The sequence below is a fragment of the Dromiciops gliroides genome, chromosome 3, assembly GCF_019393635.1.
Source record: "Dromiciops gliroides isolate mDroGli1 chromosome 3, mDroGli1.pri, whole genome shotgun sequence".
Lineage (NCBI taxonomy): Eukaryota > Metazoa > Chordata > Mammalia > Microbiotheria > Microbiotheriidae > Dromiciops > Dromiciops gliroides.
The window spans coordinates 202,129,660-202,141,836 of record NC_057863.1 but is presented as its reverse complement, the minus strand read 5'-3'; the positions used below and the strand labels follow the sequence as shown (position 1 = coordinate 202,141,836).

Here is a 12,177-nt window from a genome sequence, read left to right as displayed (position 1 = left end):
AAACCTGAAACACCCACTTCACAGAAATTGTCCTAAGAAAATTTTTCCAAGGTATTAGTGGTATATTGCTGTGCTTAGGGAGAGAGACCAATAAGTTTTTATTACTCAAAAAAAACAAAGTTATTTCAAAAAGATGCTTGAACAGGGTGGTACAGTGGATAAAGTACTGGCCCTGGATTCAGGAGGACCTGAGTTCAAATCTGACTTCAGACACTTGACACTTAATAGGTGTGTGACCCTGGGCAACTCACTTAACCCACATTACCCCCCTTCCAAAAAAAAGGTGCATGACCAAACATTCCATTTAGTCAACAGTTTAGCTGTTAGAGAGTTATGCATATTTTATCTATATTTATATATGAAAAGCCTGTAGTCATTTTTTAATTATTTAGGACAGTGATGAAATTAATCTATCATTTTCAAAAAGCATTTCCATAACATACTATAATAAAAAAGGATGATTGCACAAGAAACTCCACATCTATATGTATGACTTGTTATTCCTTTTAAATATATAATTATCATATATATTTCTTTTTCCCCCCATGTATTTTATTTATATATAGAGCACAGCTAAGTGGTACAGTGCCCTAAAGTTGGAAGGACCTGAATTCAAATGTGACCTCAGACTCTCACTAGTCATGTAACCCTGGGAAAGTCACTTAACCCTGATTTCCTTAAACATCCAGGGCCATCTGCAGACACCCTGATAAATATCTTGACACTGGACCAGATGACTCTGGAGGAGAGAGTGAGGGTGGTGACTTTGCACAGCACTGACTCACTTAAATACAATTCACTGCAAGTCGTGCCATCACCCCCATGTCATGGTCCTCTTTGAGAATGAAGGACAAACAACAACAATGACCTACATATAAGTCCAGTTAAATATATGTAAGTAAATAGGGTTACTGTTGAGATATTTGTGTTCACTTAAATTGGCTGATTCTACCAAAAGACATCTAGAATTTTCTCCTTTGTAATTTGGTATGATTGCCACTAAGTAGTGGCATAGTAGTTCTTTTTAACTTATAGGATGTGATAATAAGGCTATCCTTTCCATCACAGATAATGGATAGATAGATAGATAGATAGATGGATGGATGGATGGATGAATAGGTGGACAGGTAGGTAGGTAGGTAGGTAGATAGGTAGATAAATATATAGCTTTCAAAAGAGATACATACATACATATATATTTAAAACAAATGTATAATAAAATTGATCTTTTAAGAGATATAATAAAAAAATGCTCTCAGGAATAAAAAGCTTCAATTTTGTTTTTCCCGATTGGACTTGTAAATTCTTTACAGTATAGGACTCTCTCTAACAATACAGATAGGCAATTACTCTTCAATTTATAATGTTAGAGATGTGCCTGGAACACAATGAGGTTAAATTACTTTCCTAAGGGCACATAGCCAATATGTATCAGAGGTAGACCTTGAATGCAGTTCATCCTCTCTTTTAGGCCAGCATTCTCTCCACTTTAACATGCTGCTTTTCATAAATATTAATTATATCCTTTTTTGTTTGTTTTGTCCTCTGGGGTGCTGCCCTGCCTAATTTAACTGTTCTCAAATGCAAATTTATGTTTACCCCTTTATTGTACTGAGTTTAGAACTTAATCTCAGTATAATCCAGCTCTACCTTTGGGTTTTCTTTGAAGTTTGTAATAGAATGGAAAAAACTTTGCACCATGAGTCAGTCAACCTGGCCTTTTGTCCTGCCTACTTCTTCTACTAACTAACTCTCAATATAGAAAAGTCACTTCTGTATGAAAATGTTGTATCAGATAATTTAGAGTTATCGCAATATACTGTTATGAAAAAGGAGAGGATTTGGCTTTATTTCAGTTCTGTAATTTCTTATTTGACCTTAGACCTTTCTGGACCTTGGTTTCCTCATCTACAAAATGAAGGCATTGGACTTTACAATCTCTATGGTACCTTTCAACTCTAAATCCTAAAATCTCTTCCAGTTCTATACATCGTAATTCCATTTATGATTTTTGTCAGGTATTGTGTTTGATTAGGCATTTGGTTTATGTAGTAACTAAAACTTATCTGGTATGTTATTGTTTAGTACAAACTTTTTTTCCACAGAAACCCTGTGAAGTATTTAGGGCATGTAAGACACACATACATACACACATATATTTATATTTGTATTAAGTGCATATATGTATGTGTACTACATATAAAATCATGATCAAACTAATCTTTCTCTCCTTTGATTTAAAAACTATTGTGTCAGTATTAGTAATGTATATGACATATAGCTTGATATATGAAAACAACCTTGCCAAGTTTAAGCATTAAATAGTAACGGAGTACTTTCCAGACTGTTTTATGTGTGTAGGAAAAAATAAGTATACACTCCAGTTTTATCAATATTTTGAAAAGTATGGTAGTTATTCAATCTTATATTTTATACTAAGAAAACTAACTTTCCTTCCCTATTAAGGAAGCCAGTTTTACTTGTAAATATTGCACTTAGATGGGTCATTGATATTTTTCCTGTTAAATATGATTAAAGAAAGAACAATCGCAGGTTGTGGAGGCAGGGACACTGGGCAGAGGGATGGAAAAGCTGAACTCGAGACTCAGTTCCTATTTTATTAGCTATATAATTCTGGATAAAATACCATCTCTGACCTCAATTGCCTTATCTTTAAATTAGTATAATAATTAACTTGTGTCACAGATTTAAAAGAAAAATGGAACTCAGAAACCAACCAACATAACTCCCTTATCTTGCAGACAAGAAAATTGATACCCAGGGTTATTAAATGACTTACCCATGATCACATAGATAGTAAACATCAGATGTAATAATAGAAAACAACTTTTCTGAGGAAGATGGTGTGTAAATTTTAAAATGCTATATAAATGTGAGAGCTGCTACCATTATTCAACATTCCATCCTGTCATTTATTCCAAGAAGAAACCCCCCCCTTTAACCGTATTAAAGATAAAAAATATCAATATTCAGAAATGAGGCAAGCCAAGTTGTATTAGAATATTGCCTTGTCTTCCCATTCCCTGTTGCTCAAAAAACATATTAACAGCAGCAACCAAAGGTCGGCATCTGAGACTTCTTATTTTTCAATCACTATTGTCCTTTAGCTATGTACGTTTTTATCCTTTCATATTACAGATGATAATCATAACAGCATCTTATTGTACTAGAAAGAAAAAAATGAGTATCCTTTTTGCTGCAGTGGTTTTACAACAAAGATTATCTTTTCATTATAAACTCTACAAGACAAATTATTCAGTTGGCTAAAGTTTCTTTATGATGCGGATAAATGAATCCTTATTCCTGCATTACTTCAAAATGCATGGATTTCAGACTAACAGGAAATTCAAAAGAAGAGTGAGTAGGAAGGAAAGCTATGTAAACATGCTCTTACTAATGGATATAGGAATCAATTTATGTGGCAGTCCTATAACCAAAGTGAATATGAAACACATACTGCTCTTAACAAAGAAAACAACAAAAGGGAACCAAAAATAATGTCTTCCTAAAGAATTGCTCACCAGGACAAAAAAAATCTAGAAAATCACAACTTTGGACAATCACAAAGAGTATATTGAAAAGGGAAATAAAGAAAGATAGAACCACAGCATCCCCCAGAAGCCATAAAGCTTTAAGTGTTTAGAACTGGAGAAAGAGGATTGAGGGATAAGGTGAAAAAGCATGGACAAAGATTAAGTTAAACCTAAAAATTATAGATCTCCTGGCTTTTTTTCCTAAAATATCTTATTTTTCAATTGAAAAGGAAAAATTACTTAACTGCGATTCTTTCTTCTCAGTGTTCTAGTAGAAAGTTTGTTGTTGTTGTTGTTTTGTTCATATATTATTTATGGCTTTAAAAGCCGTGGGCCTTAATTTCCCCAGGGGTAGCACAAGCTTTGGAATGCTCCTTTTTCACTCCCTATACTTGGGCCATTTTCTCCAGGGTTGCACTGAAAGCAGGGCCTGAGACCATGCTCTGGAGATTTTAGCTCTTTTATCTCTGATATTCATGCTCTGTGGTCCAGTTGTCCTGATTGATGTGTACCTCACCTTGCCCAACATTTCAGGATGGCCTCAGCCAAATTTTACTTTATTCCCTATTGCCTGGCCATCTGTCACTTTGCCTCCTTTGCTTTCTCATTCTGGAACCATGATCAAATCAACATCGCCCTTGTTTCTGAAGGGGATATGTCTATCATCTTTATAAAGCTATGTAGCAAAGTTTCCTTCCTTCCTTATCAAACTTCCATATGTACTGAATCCCCCTATTAGAATGCAGGTTCCTTAAGGTTAAAGATTGCTTTTTCTTTCATATTTGTATCCCCAGTGTTTAATACAGTCCTTGGCTCATTGTAAATGCTTAGTAAATTCTCTTTCATTTATTCTTTCCTGTTCATGACATACTAGTTTTTCTCATGTCTTTTCATATAGAAAAAGGGAAAACAAAACAAAAACAAACCAAAAACTAACCAGACCAAAAAAAACCCATAATAATAATTTTTTAAATCCTCTAAGGAAATAAGTGAGAACCACTGAAGACTTTTAGTTAAGACAAAAATAATGGCATACCTCAAAGGAGAATTAAAGGTGACTTTTTAAAATCTCATCCAAAGATGACAATGAATAAATGCTTACAGTAAGGAAAGGGATAGGCTTTCACAAACAAAGAAAATTATACCTAATAATGACAATGGCAGGAAATATATATGTTAATATTAAGATTTTTGAGAACTTATACATTAAAAATAACTGACTTGAACTGTCTTTTACCAGTTTTATTTTATTATTTTATTTTATCATCTCAAGCACTTAGCACAATGCCTGGCAGGTAGTAGGCACTTAACAAATGCTTGTTGACTGATACAATAGGCTTACTACCCCATTTCACAGATGAGGAAAATAAAACTCCAAGAACTAAAGTGCTTGGTCAGTGACCACACAATTAGTGTGTTAGACACTGGATTCAAATACAAGTTTCTCCACATTGCAAGTCCAGTACCTTTTCTTTTTTTTTTTTTTTTTTTTGTGGGGCAATGGGGATTAAGTGACTTGCCCAGGGTCACACAGCTAGTAAGTGTCAAGTGTCTGAGGCCGGATTTGAACTCAGGTACTCCTGAATCCAGGGCTGGTGCTTTATCTACTGTGCCACCTAGCTGCCCCAAAGTCTAGTACCTTTTCAACTAGGTAGACTACTTTGGCACAAAAAGATACTACCTCCCACAATGTGATTAAAGTTACACTAATTCTGAATCTTAAACCAGCCTTTTAAAAATGTTACTTAGGGGGGCAGCTAGGTGGCACAGTGGATAAAGCACCGGCCCTGGATTCAGAAGGACCTGAGTTCAAATCCGGCCTCAAACACTTGACACTTACTAGCTGTGTGACCCTGGGCAAGTCACTTAATCCTCATTGCCCTGCAAACAAGCAAACAAACAAAAAAGAAAGCATAAAAATGTTACTTAGTAAAATGTATTTAGGTGAGTTATACCTCACTAATTTTTTCTTAGAGGATGGACAGTTTTTCAGACCTGTGATTTCATTGGTATAACATAAGAAACCTCCCTCCACTAAAGCAATTCTACAGCTTTCCTGCGAGTTACAGTGTAGAGAGTAATGGGGGGACACTAAAATTTAAATTTATTTGGCCAGTTAATTGTATATGCACTATAACACCTTTTTACTTGTGTGTATATTAATACCAGTATCTCCTCATTGTTTTATAGAGAAAACAGTAGCTCATTGGGAAAGAAGAAAAATCATCAACCATATATATATTTTAATTCAATTATAAGATGTCTTTATGATATGTTTTAAACAAATTCCCTCAATGTGGTATAAAGTGGGACTACTTATTGTACAAATGTAGAGGAGTGAAATGAGCAGCCCTTTGTCTAATTTTATAATTCTTACATGTGATCCTTTAACGATTTCCCCCCCGAGTATTATGTCCTAAATTCTAATTTTAAATATCGCTTCTAAGGACATAGATATCCTCTTATAGACCCAATGAAGAAGCATTTACTCTTCCTACAAGGAAGGCCAGACAGCATCTATGCAGCTGAGCAATTCTTCATTCCCTCAGTCCCACATGAGCAAACATTACTTATCTGGGAAACAGTCTCTTCAGGCCTTACCCAAACTGCTTCTCATGTCCAACTTCTTCCCTTCTCAGCCTGAGCAGGTGGTTAAATACTCAAGGTCACTTGTGGTACAAAGTTTAATCTATTTGACTGAACAATCTACAGAACATGAGGAAAAGCTAAATATGAAATTACTCATTTCTCTAAGTTACTCCTCTCCAACAATGTAAAGCAGCAGCTGTTATTTACTTTTAATTAAACACCATGCACATTTTGATGGGATATTTTTTCATTTTTATGTCCCTCTGTAGATGGGCAGAATATATGTTAACTTTAAAACAGAAAATATTTCCTCAACTATGGTAAGCAATGCCAGCTGGTGAGACTGCCTTGTCAGTTCAATCAAAGATATTTAAGCTGAGCAACGATGACATCTTTTTTTTTAGTTCAATCAAGCAAAATTTACACATTTTATTTGAGTAACTGCTTGGAATAGAGTTCATCAAATCATCAACTGATTTAATACACACACCTATAGATAGATAGATAGATGGATAATGTTATCTACATATGTTCATATCTATATCTATCTATCTATCTCTATTCAAATACCATCCAATCTAGAAGAAGATACTTTGTGACAAATATGGAAAAAAGTAGAATTATCCTATTGTATGTAATTGTAAGTTATTAAAAGCTCAAGGCTTCAGACTGTTGTTTTCTTGTCCTTTAGCTAAATGTAATGACAAAGATTTGGCATGTGCATGTGTGTACATGCATTCATGTTTGTGAGCAATACCATCAATCATCCACATTTCATCCAATTTTGTAAATATTTTCTGATGACTCTCAAGAAAAATTTGAAAATATTAAAAGACTTATGGGATATGGGGAATGTCAGAGAGGAAGTGGAGTCCAAGAGTTTGCATTGGTGGGTAAGGGAAAAAAAGTAGATGGAGGAAGATTGTTATTGTCAATGTGCTATTTTGACAAATGGGTGGTGAAATGAATGGAAGGAGAGGTCAAACAGAGATAGTAGTTGGGGTCATGATCCTATAGCTCTAACTGGGACGCTGGAACCAAGGAAGAAACTCTCATTTAAAAACAAACCAACAAATAAAAGCACCAAAACTACAAAATTATAGACTTTTAAAGTTGGGAGAGACCTGGGAAATTATTTAGTCCATGAGTTCTTAACCATTTTTTTATGTATCCTTTCAGCGGTCTGGAAAATTATATAGATTACTTTTTTAAAAACATAAAATTGATCAGATAGTATTATGAAGAAAATGATATTAAAATAAAGTTATCAAAATAAACATTAAAAAGTTCACATACCGGTAAAAATCTCTGATTTTTTACACAACGCTTTCATGCTATAAATAAGAAAAATGAAGCTCAACAAGTTGTGACTTTCCCAAGGTCACAGAAAGAATAACAGGATAATAGGCAAATGACCAATCTGAGTCTTTATTTTCTCATAAAGGCTGTGACTATACTCTTTCTCAAGCTCCCTTTCATGCTACCTTGTATCACAATCACCCACAGAAGGAGTTTATCAGTACATTAAAAATCCCATCTGAAGTTTATCATCATCATTTGCCTTTCTGCAATTGCTCCAGCAAACTCTAGTGTGTAAATAAATCCCCTCTAGGTATAAAATTAAGGGGTTAATAAACTCCATCTACTGATGATTTCTAAGAGAGCTTCCAGTGTTAAGTCCCCTTATCCCCTTTCCATTTAGTATTGTACTAGTTAAGATAATAGCAATTAAATAATTTGAATTTGAAATAGCTTCAGTATGCTGTATACCCCTGTCCACAAACTTTTTTGTGATTCTCATTTGAATTATTAAAACTATGTTCTGTTTTAGGCCAAATGCCCCTGCACTAAAGAGTTGGTAAACATATACTGAAAGGCTCACTTAAAAAAAAAAAATTCAGCCAATGGTTCCCCTAGGTTGCTTCCTCTTTCCCTTATCCCTGCCACTGTAGTGGTGTTTCAGAACTATAGCTGAATATATGTGTAACCTGTCTTTTAGAATTGTCCACAAGGACATTAGACCCAGCAACTTTGGGTAAAAGGGAATAGCCTTACTGGCTGAACAATTTAAGCAGTGTTCTAAATGGATGGATTATATAAACTGTTATGGGAAATAGATAATGGAGTCAAGCAAGGTTCATCTCTGGTAACAGGATACCAGATTCTACAATAGAATGAAAGTTCTTTGAGGACAGCAAGTAATTCCTTTGTAACATTGTTTTCTAAGTTCCAATGACAGCTTATTGAAGAGAGAATGCAATTTAACATGTTAGTTGGAATTAAGTAGAATTGACTAAGAAAGGAGAAATGAGCTTGACTATTCATGCATTGTCATCAAAGACAAATAAATAGTTCTCTTTTTAAAAGCATGGTGCTCAGTTTGAAAAAAAGATAACCTGACCTTCAAAAGTATTAAAGAAACATCTAAATCAACAGAAATATTTTGTTTTGCATGTTATCTGCAAATTTTGAAACTGGGAATGCTATAAATGGTGCAGGGAATAGTAGCAACTTACAAGATACATTGGTATTTCATTCATATTTCCAATTTTACTAGAGTTCTAATATGGTTTTCTTCTTCTTCTTCTTCTTCTTCTTCTTCTTCTTCTTCTTCTTCTTTTTTGGTGGGGCAATGGGAGTTAAGTGACTTGCCCAGGGTCACATGGCTAGTAAGTGTCAAGTGTCTGAATCTGGATTTGAACTCAAATCCTCCTGAATCCAGGGCTGGTGTTTTATCCACTGCACCACCTAGCTGCCCCCTCCCCTTTTAAAATAGTCTTTTTCTTTTTTGGTCTAATATGGTTTTCAAAAAAACTTTATGCAAGGAAAAGGTGAAGGAAGGACTAGGAAAGAAATGTATCTTGCCTCTTTAAGAAAGAAAACAGTCTCATTTCATTTAACTGTTTCATTTATGTTTAAATCTCTGGACACTGAACCTTAATAAATGTTGATAGTCTGTGTGAAGAAAAAACAATCTCTTGACTCTAAGAGAGCAATTGAAATCTCTGAATGGTAGATAAAAGATGCCATTTAGAACACTGAAGCTAATGATTGCATTAAGGATATCTTGACAAAGACTTGCAGAATAGAGTCAATGCTAAGTAACACCGAAAAACACAGGATGATTTAGTAGATTATTGAGAGAAGACAGGATATTAAATGGCTTCTGTGATCTCAGTAAATTGTCACATGGGAGTAATGTTGTAAGCTATTTTTCCATTTGTGTTTTAGTACATGTGACTTCAATGAAGTGTAGAACTGCAAGTATATACCACTAAGTCAGTGAATGTTATCTGTCTGATTTTTCTTTTCCTATCAAACACTAAAACTGAATGGTAACGGAGAAACAATAATGATGAAATTCAAGAAGAAAATGTTTGTACATTTTAAATCTTGGTGATGATTTAACAACTTATCATTAGGAAACAAGTGGGCATAATTTCTCCAGTCTATAACACCACTGATTAATTGATCTAACTAACACTCTGGGTCACATGCTAGACATTACCAACATCTCAAAATATTCCATATCCATGACTTTTAAGCAATGCCTTCTTCCCTAATAATAATCTCTTGCTTTTCCATCTCTCCCTCTACTTTAATCTTTCAAAACAAGTTCTTTATTTCTACCAAGACCTCTACTTTTGTCAATGTTCATTCCCTTGTAATTCTCAACTCTTGGTCTCTGTCCTTCGTCCTGCTATCAAGTTGCTGCTAGAATAAGTCATACAATTTGATGACAAGATGAACTACAAATTCATGCTATCTAACCTCAAGCCCTCCTCTCTTATTGCTTGAGGATCCTTTTATTCTCCCCTGATTATCTATCATGTTCCCAGAAAGTTATCCTTACCTTCTTCTTTCTGATTATTTAATTTATGTATTTTTTGTGGAGCAATGAGGGTGAAGTGACTTGCCCAGGGACACATAGCTAGTAAGTGTCAAGTGTCTGAGGTCAGATTTGAACTCAGATCCTCCTGAATCCAGGGCTGGTGCTTTATCCACTGTGCCACCTAGCTGCCCCACCTTCTTCTTTCTTAATGTCTCCAACTCTCATCCAATGCTGCTATCACAGGAAATCTTTTTACTTCCCAAAAACTGTAGCTGTCTTGCTATCCTTTTTCTTCTCTACTCCTTACATCAAAATTTGGATATTTTTACTCACAAACAAAAAACGTTTGGATAGCATTCCTCTTTTGTAATTTTAGGAATGGGATAGCCTTGCTTTTTGCCATTATAAATTATTTTACTTTTCATTAATCTCATACCTTCACTTTCTTACTTTTAAAAAATTCAATAGCCTTTTTATATTAAATTTCTCCCCATAGGAGCAGCTAGGTTGTGCAGTGGATAAAGTACTGGCCCTGGATTCTGGAGTACTTAAGTTCAAATCCGGCTTCAGACACTTGACACTTACTAGCTGTGTGACCCTGGGCAAGTCACTTAACCCTAATTTCCCCACCCCCAAAAAAATTTCTGCTCATTAATAGCTGGGTCTTATAAACACTCAATTCTTACCTCTTTGTAAAAAAAGTGTGTGTTTGGGGGGGGGGGAATCTTCTTCATCCCAATCTTTTCTCAAATTATTGCCAGTCACACAGCTAGTAATTGTTAAGTGTCTGAGGCTAGATTTGAACTCAGGTACTCCTGACTCCAGGGCCGGTGCTCTATCCACTGCACCACCTAGCTTCCCCTTTCTTCCTTTTTTATTATCACAAAACTGTTGCTTTCCTTCCTCACTTACTTCTTAACCTCTCCCAATACTTGACTATATCTGTGGTCTCAAAGATTAACAATGATTTACACTGCTAAATATGATAGACTTTTAAAAATATATCCTCATTCTCTGCACCCTATGCAGATTTTCACACCACTGACTACTATTTGTTATGTTTTCTTGTCTCTTGGTTTCTGTAATATTGCTCTTTTGTTTTAGCACCCTTTCTAAGACACTTTTATTGTATCATTTTCTAAGTACAGGTACCTTCCCAAAAAAGTTCTCTTATAGGGCATCCATCAGTCCATCCACCCACCCACCCACCCACCCATCCATCCATCCATCCATCTATCCATCTATATTCTCCTTTAGTGATTTCAACTTCTTTCCTGGTTTAACTATCATCTCTATGCAAATGATACCCAAATCTATATACTAAATAAATAAATCTATATACAGGACTATTTATGTCCTGGACTACAATCTGACATCTCTAGCTGCTGGTATCTCTACCTGGAAATCTTGTTACCATTGTAAACTCAAGAAGTCCAAAACACAATTGGTTATCTTTCCATTAAACTCTTCCTTCAAATTTCTGTTGAGGTCAGCACCCTTCTTCTGGTCACCTACCTTAGCAACCTCATACATGACTCTTTCTTCTCCTTCACTCCCTATCTACCTATATCTATGGCACCTTTCTCCTCTCAACTTGCATCATTCAGGTTCAGAGCACCATCAGCTAATTGGAACAGGGATTAAAGAACTGGCCGTGGTATCAGGAAGACCTGAGTTCAAATTCAACCTCAGACACCTACTAGCTATGTGAACCTATGTCAGCTATAATTTCCTCTACTTTAAAATAGGAGAAATAATACCATCTACTCTGGTGACATCTACTATTTGTAAATTAGGTAATACATGTTAAAAAATTAACTATAGCTAATCTAAAAAATTATATAACTGTACTTATATGAAAAATTATAACTGTAAGAAAAATTACAATTGGGCTGTAAGTCCCATCTGGGGTGCCATTCAAATGTAAGAATATTTTAACTGACTAGCTGGGCCTAATCTGACTGCTATTAATTTCTTAAGCCAATCTGTTAGGGCCTTTTAAAAATTTCTCCACACAGCTCCTGCTCCCAAATTGATAAGCAAATAAATATAAGAGATAAATGCAAAGTTGTACTAGACCTGACTGCTTTTAATATAATAAGGGCCATTGTCACCTGTTGCCTGAGAGTATGTTGCTTGGACCTGTTCACCTCTAGTTTTCTCCAACTTTCACTCTTTTTCTCCTTCACTCCAGCTCCCCTG

General features: G+C 35.1%; 1 protein-coding gene across 1 annotated transcript in view; it reads right to left on the bottom strand.

The window, feature by feature from the left end:
* The window catches only part of CADM2 (cell adhesion molecule 2), a 1,340,404-nt gene that overhangs the window by 847,394 nt on the left and 480,833 nt on the right, over positions 1 to 12,177 (bottom strand). The window lies entirely within an intron of this gene.